Source organism: Berghia stephanieae, chromosome 2 (genome assembly GCF_034508935.2).
Source record: "Berghia stephanieae isolate SIO BIC M18660-M18661 chromosome 2, UCSD_Bste_1.3, whole genome shotgun sequence".
Taxonomy (NCBI): domain Eukaryota; kingdom Metazoa; phylum Mollusca; class Gastropoda; order Nudibranchia; family Aeolidiidae; genus Berghia; species Berghia stephanieae.
The window spans coordinates 119715302-119725584 of NC_088361.1; positions in this window are offsets into that span (position 1 = coordinate 119715302).

The following is a 10283-nucleotide window of genomic DNA, read 5'->3' on the forward strand; positions in this document are numbered from 1 at the left end:
GCCAGCGTTTTTATTATTTTGTTTTTGTTTGTTTTTTAAAATTTTGTAATTTATGTTTTACGTATTTTATTTTTTATATTATAATTCTTCAAATTTCTTTAGCGCCTTTAAAACTATTTGTTTTAAATATGTTTTTTCCTAATTGTATTCATCCAAAGTGCATATTTTGCAGGTAGCGGGTGGTTGGATGGGAGCATCACCCTTGAATCATATACCTATGATGTTCGCATGCGTGTACGATCCGATAGTGATGTCGTTTCTTCTTCTCTTTACTAGCCTATCCTGCTTCTTTGGTTTGTGATTGTATTTTTGACAGGGGATATTTTTTTTTTCTGTAAATCTTCTGCCTGTTTGTTCTTGGTTATTTATAATTTAGCTTATGATATCTTTAGGTTATGATTTTGATTTACATTTGTACTATTTTTGTTAGATTGCTTGTTTTTTTTGTTTCAGCGGTCTCTCATATATCCTCAATTGTGTTGGAAGAGACCTAAAGCAACAAACAAACAAACAAAATTTTGCAGGTAACAGAACGCAATTATGGACAATAACAATGACCTGAGTGACGTCATCTTCGAACTATCTATAGTGTCAGCCTATAGATGGTTCGAAGATGACGTCACTCATGTCTTTGTTGTTGTTTTTTGCCATCCGCGTTTATGAGTAATGCTCACTGAACTGTATTAACCCGACTATAAACGTTCATGGATACACACAGTTTTGTGTGTTGGCCCGTTATACTTCCGGATGGCAATGTTATGAGCTTCTTAGCCAAGCGCATACTATCTATAATATGTTAGCGATGGCTACGCTGTTAGCCTTGCATCGCTAACATATGTTGCTTATGACTACAAGAAGAAAAAATACACAAAAGCATACAAATTCTTCATTATGCCTACGGAATCAACAGCTCTTTATAGTTATTATCAGACTGGGGTAGATGAAATAGATATTGATGTATTGTTGTAAAGAATTATTAATGGTTATGACGTGTTATAATTCAAGTCCTGTGAGATGTGTGTGTTATGTTACTTTTATTTATCTTGTGATTCATGATGGACAAATTGATGCCTTTCGTGTTAGCAGTCGGAAGACGGACGGTCCCGGCTGCTATAATAATATTGATACATATAATTATAAAATAATAATAACATTAACAATTATGATAGCATTAATAATTATAATACCCATGATGATTAGAATAATAATAAGCTCTCTAGGTGGGGTTCCTGACCTCCCATAGTGGGCAGGGAGGCACTTAATGTGTCTTCTATCCCCCTATATCTGTTTTCCAACTTGTTTTCTGTCTTGGTCTTGGAATGAGATTACTTGGTTTTGTCCTGGCCCTGACCAGATGCCCCTGCTGGGAGGGAAATAGTCAAATGTATAGATAGTTTTGGGAGATGATATTTTTTTCCCTTGTCGATCATCTCTGCTATGCTTTGTATTATGTTTTATTTATACATGATATATGATGTAAACACTTGGGTGTATTCCTCTTAGTAGGGACATGTGCTTGTGTTGGATGAGACTTTTAGGTGATCTCAAACTAAGTACTTTGATAGTGTGCTCTTAAAATCTACATGTTTCCTATTTGAAGCAATTCCAATTTGTCTTGCCTTTTCTTGGGTGCTTTAACTGTAATTCTAAAACCTTTTAATATCCCATTCTCTTCCTTTTTACTGGCTGATATTGACCTTATGGTGTTGCAAGCGCCGTAAAACCCTTAAAAACAAAAACAAACAATAATAAGCTCTTATATGTCGTATCTCACCCATCACCGGGTAGAGGTCGCTGAGCGCAATATATGATATTATATTATTTTGTAAATACACAGAGGACTGAAAAAGGTTCCTCTTGGACAAGATTTGTCAACCCTGTTCTATTTGGCTGATCCCATAAAACTCGCCGCCTTCACTTGCACGAGCTGTTACGGCCTGAGTTAAGTTGTCCACATATTTTTCAGTCTTTTCACTCTTATAGGCTCCTTATAAATCCCCACTGGCTGCTGTCTCGCTGTCCGAGAACACCTCGTTATTCAGCCAACGACAAACCATTACTGAAGCGTGAGAACATTTTGTTTGTGCTGCCCTGTCAACCACTGAACGAGGGCAATACTGGGAAGGGCCTACCCTCGCCACCAATATCTTGGGCAAAATTAAGACACTGCACGACCAAGACCAATATAAAAGCAGGGGCCATGATAGTTGAAGTAGTATTGCTACACCTCCAAATTCATTTCTTCAACCCAGCTTCGAAAGTCTTCCTCCGCCCTAAGAACTGTTTCATAGCCACTCATTGAGTTGGAGATGTGGGTCCAGAAGAAGGAAGAACCTTGTCTGGACGCCGGTTTGGATCATTTTTTGTCTGGCTACTCATCTTCAGCTGTTCCAGTAGGATTGGATCTAGGCTGGTATCACCTTCAGGGTCATGGCAGCACGCAAGCTCCTGTACGACGACAACGTGATGATCCTTCGCAGGAGGGGCCATGATGAAAAAACCCTAATTCTTATTTTTTGCTACATATTTGACTCTTTATTTTATTTATATAAAATCTCAAAACATATTTTCCTCTTAGCATGAGTCTTTGAGAGTTCACCTCATTTGGGATGGGACCAGAATTTAACCGAGTACAATTTAGCGACAAGCATTACAAATGGGGGCTCGTCCGGGATTAGGTTTAAATATTAAGTAATTGCTTACAGCTTTAATTAAATTTGGTCATTAATACTCTCTCATTCAATGTACATTTTTATTTCAAGTTATCACGCCATGTAACTTAATTTACGTTAGTTAATATTTGTTTTTTTTTTTTTTTTTTTAATTCTGATAAATTTAACTCCGTAACTTTTAAAAATCGTAATAATACACATATCTTGTGACAATTTGATTCTAACACAGATTAGTATTATTATAATTATCTATAATTATTTTATTTATTGCAGCAGTACCCTGGCCAAGTCTGAAGCGCCGGTAAATGTACTGACGTATGAAAAACAATATTTTGTCATTTTAATTTAGCAGTTTTGAAAATAGAACCTGTTTTTTGAAGAGAGAACTCGCAAAACTAGCACAGGAAGAAGGCATCACTGACCAAGAAGAGATAAATCAGTTCGTGAAAAATGAACTGGAAAAAGAAGATAAATGTGAGATTGCCAAACTTGAGCTACAACTCGAACAATCCAAAATAGCGCATGAACAAGCTAAAATATCACAACTTGAATTTGAGAGAGAAAAGACAAAACAGTTAGAAATATAAAGCTAGCAAAGACAATGTAATTATTACTTCGATTCCTCTCGCAACTAGTTCATTTGTAGGCCAAAATCCGGTAGATTTCGCGTTGTCATTTCCCTTTCCCATGTTTGATCCGAGTAATGATCACATTGATGATTTCTCTTGATCAAATTCAATAGGGCATCAAATTAACCTCTCTACTTCGAGATAGCGCGTATCAAGTACATCTACAGATGACCCCCGCCGTTCGTAATAATTACGAAGATATAAAATCGGCTTTACTGAAGCATTATGATATTACCACAAATGCATATCGTCTACAATTTCGTAATGCAAAGCGTAACAAATCCGAAACGCATTAACAGTTTGTTCAAAAACTGCAACGTTGGCAACAAGTTTCTGTGACCGGAAAAGGTTGCTCTTGTTTATAGATAGGATGCGCTTGGCTAAGAAGCTCATAACATTGCCATCCGGAAGTATAACGGACCAACACACAAAACTGTGTGTAATCATGAACGTTTATAGTCAGGTTAATACAGTTCAGTGAACATTACTCATAAACGCAGATGGCAAAATACAATAACAAAGACCTGAGTGACGTCATCTTCGAACTATCTATAAGACACAGATTTACAATTCTCAGCGATAGTCAGAACTGAATTGGTGCTCAAGGACCAGTACACAAGGGAGACGATCGATATGCAATGCGCATCACTGGATATTCCCACGAGGAACTTGCCACTTGCGAACATCAACCTGATAGACTGTCCTTAAGTTATTGGGAAAATCCAAGCAGAGTGCTGGAAAATGCCGCCTAGGATTTAATTCTTGGATGCAAATTCGTATATCTTGTTCCACCCAAAACTCCTCTAAAATTAGCATCAATCACTACACGCTCCCAGGCAAACAAAACTTTGTATTACGTTGCGCCTTATAGTCTTTTTCTTTCGTCATACATTTCATCGTTTTGACCATCAAACTTTTAATTTAAATTAATATCGATCGATTAAGATGACACTAAATACATCAATATTAAAAGAAAAATATTTTCATTGACCTAACCATAGCGTGACGCCGATGAAACAAAAGACTGGCAGCACGTGCATTTTTAGCCAATCAAAACTAGAGATTTGTGACACGCCCTCAACCCCGATCGGACAAATATAGCTGGTTGTTTACAAACAATAGAATGAAGGAAGTTGATATCATTCTGCTCCTTGTTACTGTTTTTTTTTGGACCGCTTGTGTGATTAGTTCTCACTATATCCGCTCTATCAGACTAAAAATGTTAAAGATTTTAAAGACCAGGTGTGTAGAACTGGTGATCATTTTTACTTAGACACATACCATTCATCGATGGTAACCGTGTAGTTTGCTTAGTTTAGCGATAACTACCATTTATCACGTTCGGACAACTGTCCGAGGGGCGCGATTATATTCACTTCTACAACTAGTTGTTTGGAAAAATGCGGTAATTAATGGCAGATACCACAATTTTAGAATGTTAAATCATCGTTAAAGGATTACTGGGATAGAAGCGAGCTAACAATTATAATTCCATATTTTGTGAGAAACAAAAACTTAATCAAATGAGTATTTGTGTTGAATCTATAACTATTATGGATTTATGGTAAACAACCGAAATAACCCCCCCCCCCCATTCTTCCCTAAGTTTGAAGGCAGTAACGGTTAAACAGTTCGACTTTCTAATAATTTGCAAAAAAATGTACTAAGTGAGTAGTTTTAACAGCTATACTTTATAATTCTTTAAAAATTGTCCCCTCCAAATAATTGTCTCTGGTTTTGTGACATTAAAATAATAAAGATATTTCCAAAAGAACCCCACAAAAGTATAGCTATAAACTATTAAACAAGTCTGCTGATTTCATTAAATTATAACTTTATCAAAAAATAAAGAAAATGTCAAAATTAAAATGAAAGGTCTTGACAATCAAAACGTACCTGTTCAATAACACGCAAAGACAATACAATACACACAAACAAATCTTGTCTTGTTGTCGTCTCAGGTTTCCTCTTCTGTAATCTTGTAACAGCGTTGCTCTGACTTTTCATGAAGATGTGTAGTGTGGACACTTCTTCATTCTGTACCGAACATGTCCAAAAAATATTGAGAACAACCGTGCTTCTCAAATTTCTTTTACGCCCTAGACTTAGCACTATCCTATTGGATTTCGATATATTTGACCGAACAAGTTCTTAACGGGCACCTTTATATACTTGCGATCAAAAGAAAGTATCTATAGATAGAACGAAGATGACGTCAGTCAAGCCTTTGTTATTGTATTTTGCCATCTGCATTTGTGAGTGATTCTCACTAAACTGTATTAACCAGACTATAAACGTTGATTACACATAGTTTTGTGTGTTGGTTCGTTATACTTCCGGATGGCAATGTTATGAGTTTCTTAGCCAAGCGCATACTATCAATACACATTTAAAATCGTCGCTCCTATTTTATCCGTTGGCGTCGGCTAATGATTTTCCATGAGTTGTTTACCATTAGCCTTTCTGTGTACCGAAAGTTGATGTTTTTGTTTTTGACCTGAAATTCACTCACCACGTCGCGCACGTGCTAAAATGACCTTTTAGCCCCTTACTCTGGACAGGAAGTATGTAGATTGATTTTTTTTTTTTTTGTTGCTATCCGTGTCTTTTTGAAACATTTTCAAGGTAGGAAAACACAATGCAAAATACCATCAATTAATCTACGCGATGTCACGACTTAGTTAAGAACAACATGCACGTGCCATTGGTCATCTTCAAGCTGGACACAGTCTGTGACGAATGTCGCAAGAATGCTTATGTGACAAGGGGAACTGTACATTCGTTTGTGGATCCATTTGAAATGACACAAACGGTAAAGGACTAATGAATATACAGTTATGGACCATTTGGCATTTTATACAGATTTTTAAAAATATTCTTGGCATTTTGTAAAGCCTTCTGACAACAGTCAAAATGACTGGCAAAGTCCACTCTAAGACACCAAATATACGAATAGTTATTAATTAAACAGTTACATACTTATTACTGTTTGTTCACTTCTACTCTCTTTGCTCACGACTCGGATACTTTGCTCAATGACAAAAGAGATTTTCCTATGGTTGATAAGGAGAGCGTTAAACCTTGGTATTTTCCTTACTTTCTCAATGCCTATTATGCATGTTGACAGGTACGGCAACGGAGGACCTCTATCTTCCTCTCTCCATGACCATCATCTTTAAGGAGCGCCATGTCTCCACCCTCTCTTTCATCTCTCTCCCTCTATTGTTCTCTTCAAAGTTGCCCGAATTCCTTGCTGGTGTTTCCCTCCTCCTTTCTCATAACATGTCCAGTCAATATCTGCCTTCTTCTCATGATAATGCTCTTTATGCCTTCTATTCCACATTGATTTAGCATACTTGTACATTTAATTCTGTTCGGCCTGTAAATGTTCACGATACTCCTGAGGTACTTTGTATGTAAATGTAGACAGCTTGTTAATGTCGCTATCTGTCATCCTCCAGCCTTCAGATCCATACTGAAATAATACAACTTTGGTAAATTCTAAGTTTGATTTCGTACTGTAATCTTTCGTTCTACAAACACTGTTTAGTAATCTAAATGTGTTTCTTGTTTAATTAATGCGCCTATAAATGTCTTTTTCAGCCCCGCCAGTGCTTGTAATAAGGCTGTCTAAATATGAATTCTTCGGTTTACTGTAATATTTAAAACAAAGAGATTTTATATAGCGCAATATCCACTAAAATGTGCTCAAAGCGCTTTACAAGGGGTCCCTGGTCAACAGCAACATTTAACATGTAGGACGGGACAAGCCGCCTGTTAGGCGATATTACAATTTTTCGGACAAAGACACTGCTGTTAACGGCCAGGTACTCATTTTACACCTGAGTACGGTGAGAGAATGTGAGTAAAGAGCCATTTCCAAGGACCCAACTATGCGCCGAGCGCGAGGCTCGAACCCAGGACCTTCCGATCCAAAAGCGAGTGTCATACCACTGGACCACATAGCCGCACATAATTCTTGTTTTTGGGGTGGGGTGTTGCATGTTTAGTGTCATTAATTCTGAATTTTAAATATTGGTTTGCAGTCCTATTTGCTGGCCGAAAGTGTTGAGTTGATGATTTCTCGTGCATGTACTGGTGTGTGTGTGTCTGTATATATATATATATATATATATATATATATATATATATATATATGTATATATATATATATATGTATATATATATGTATATATATATATGTGTGTGTGTGTGTGTGTGTGTGTGTGTGTGTGTGTGTGCCCTGATATTTTTCTGCTTTGGTTTGATTAGTATTAAACATCCATAAGTTTATCAAACCCTCTCTACGAATCCTACCAAACTCCGAACAAAACACGTAGTTAAAATTTTGGGCCAGAAAACTCGTTTTGCAATAATCGATTGGTAAAAATGACCCTCATCTCTCAAATAGCTATCAAACCTGGGACTTCGTGAAATTTTATGCTGTATAATTCACAAAGATAGTGTCATTGCCAAAACAAAAGCGAAAGACTACAAATTTGCTCCAACTTCTATACTCTTTCTTTAGCAATTGCTATTTGTGTGAAAAATGTGGTGTTTAGCATGACCCCCCACCCCCTCATTCGTTTTCACTGACCCTCGGAGATGGTATGCGCTTGGCTAACAAGCTCACAAAATTGCTATCCGGAAGTATAACGGACCAACACACAGAACTATGTGGAACCTTGAACGTTAATAGTCTGGTTAATACAGTTTAGTGAGAATTCTACTCATTAACGCGGATGGCAAAAAACAATAACAACGATCTAACAAAGAGTGACGTCAACTTCATACTATCTAATATTATAGCCTAGTCGGCATAATATTATATCTGAAGGAGTATAAATCGGAGTTATATTACGCTGATTTCCATGACTGATAACATGGTTTAGGTTAATTAAATATTCAGCACTTTTTTATATAGTTGTCATATTTAGTTATTAATATCTCATATTCCATCGAGTGGCAATCTGCCTTATAGTGACAAAACGCCATTTTTCACGTAAAGTGAGATAATTTACTCTTCAAATATCGATAAATAAGGGTGAACATCAACGTAAAAATAAAAATTCTAAATCATTGAAGAGTATTTCAAAGATTTTTTTAGGGGGTCATTTTCGTCATCTATTACTTGAAGTAAAATATTTCAGGTCAAAATGAAAGTCGTTTTGTCAGTGCATCACAACAGTCATCCAACTGTTTCGTATCTAGATTACTCATGCATCAATAGGTATGTTATAGTGTGTTTTGGTCAATTCCTCAGTGTGGGTGGGGGTGGGTGGGGAGGGGGGGGGGGGGGGGAGTGAAAGTTCATGCAGCCAAAGGTGAGATTGCCATGCCTTAGCGAAAAGTTTGTTGTTTTTTTTTCGATGGGAGGGTCAATGTTATTGTTGAACCCCAAATACATTTTAAGATCGATAAATTGTTCGATGGATAAACTAAAGGCTTATAATATGTCTTGTAAAGCACTACTGAACACGTTCGGTGAAGATTGGCGCTCTATAAATTTTAATTATATTTACAATACAGTGCGCTATGCTATGTGGTCTAGTTGTTATACTCGCCTTGGATCGGAGGGTCCTGGGTTCGAGTCCCGCTCTGCGCGTTTAGTGGATATTGTGCTATATAAAGGCTCGTTAAAAAAATTAAATAAAGGTCTTCCTCCTCGAAACTGATCCTGGATATCGTCTTTGGCCATAATCCGCAATAGATTAAATGTGAGGCTTTGTGTTCTTGATGGTTATAAAAATAACATTAATATTAATGATACAAATGGACTTAGGATCTTTGCTTATCGACTTCCGGCCATGCTGCGTGGTATTGAGCAAGTCACCTAGCCTTCGCTCATTTTGCGGAGCTGCTTAGACGCCTGGATTAATCCGGTCTCCCTTGGAATAAATCCTTTTTAGAGATGAATAAAGGGAAATTATTTCTTTATTTTATTTTATTTTTATTGGGACCGTTTGCAAACATAACAACACACTTTAAGACATGTGTTCATGAGAAACTCCAAACAAACATTGTGACACAGATCGCATTAATTTGTACTGTATGGACACACAGTCAGTGCGAAACAAAACGTTTGACATGGTTGGCCTATTTATCGATGAAAATATAGATCTCTTATTAATTTATCACCGATACCTGGTTGTCTAAAATATCAGAAATATTATTCTCAAACAACTTTGACATTGCTCTATAAACTAAATTAACAATTCAGAGCGGATATGTGGTATTACACTCGCTTTCTGATCGGAGGGACCTGAGATCGAGCCTCGTCGGCGCATAGTTGAGTCCTTGGAGAAGACTCTTTACTCACATTCTCTCACCGTACTCATGTGTAAAATGAGTACTTGGCTGTTAACAGTGTTGTCTATGTCCGAAAAAAGTGTGATGTCGTGTAATAACAGGCGTCATGTCTCGTTCCACATGTTGAGTGTTGCTGTTGGCTATGGACCCCTTGTAAAACGCTTCGAGCACGGTTATTTGGTATTGCGCTATATAAAAGCTCACGTTCTAAAAAACAACTCACATTCGTCGGAGACAGCTGTAGCTACACTCAATGTTTTCGTCAGATCTTATAATGTCAGAACTGACGAAATACATTGAGTGAAGAATATATATATATATATATATATATATATATATATATATATATATATATATATATATATATATATATATATATATAAAATGTGTGCAGATATGTGGTCTAGTGGTATGACACTCACCTTCAGATAGTAAAATTCTAGTGTCGAGTTCCAAGCGGCGCATAGTTGAGTCCTTGGAAAAGCTCTTTACTCACATTCTCTCACAGCACTAAGGTGTATAATGACTACCTGGATTTTAACAGAGATATTTCTGTCTAAAAAACAATTGTAAGATCGTCATGCGTCTCGTCCTACATATCTAAGTGTTGCTGTGTGGTTGGGTATGTACACCAGCGTTCGTCCACGGACCTTCGTTCACGCACCATATTTAT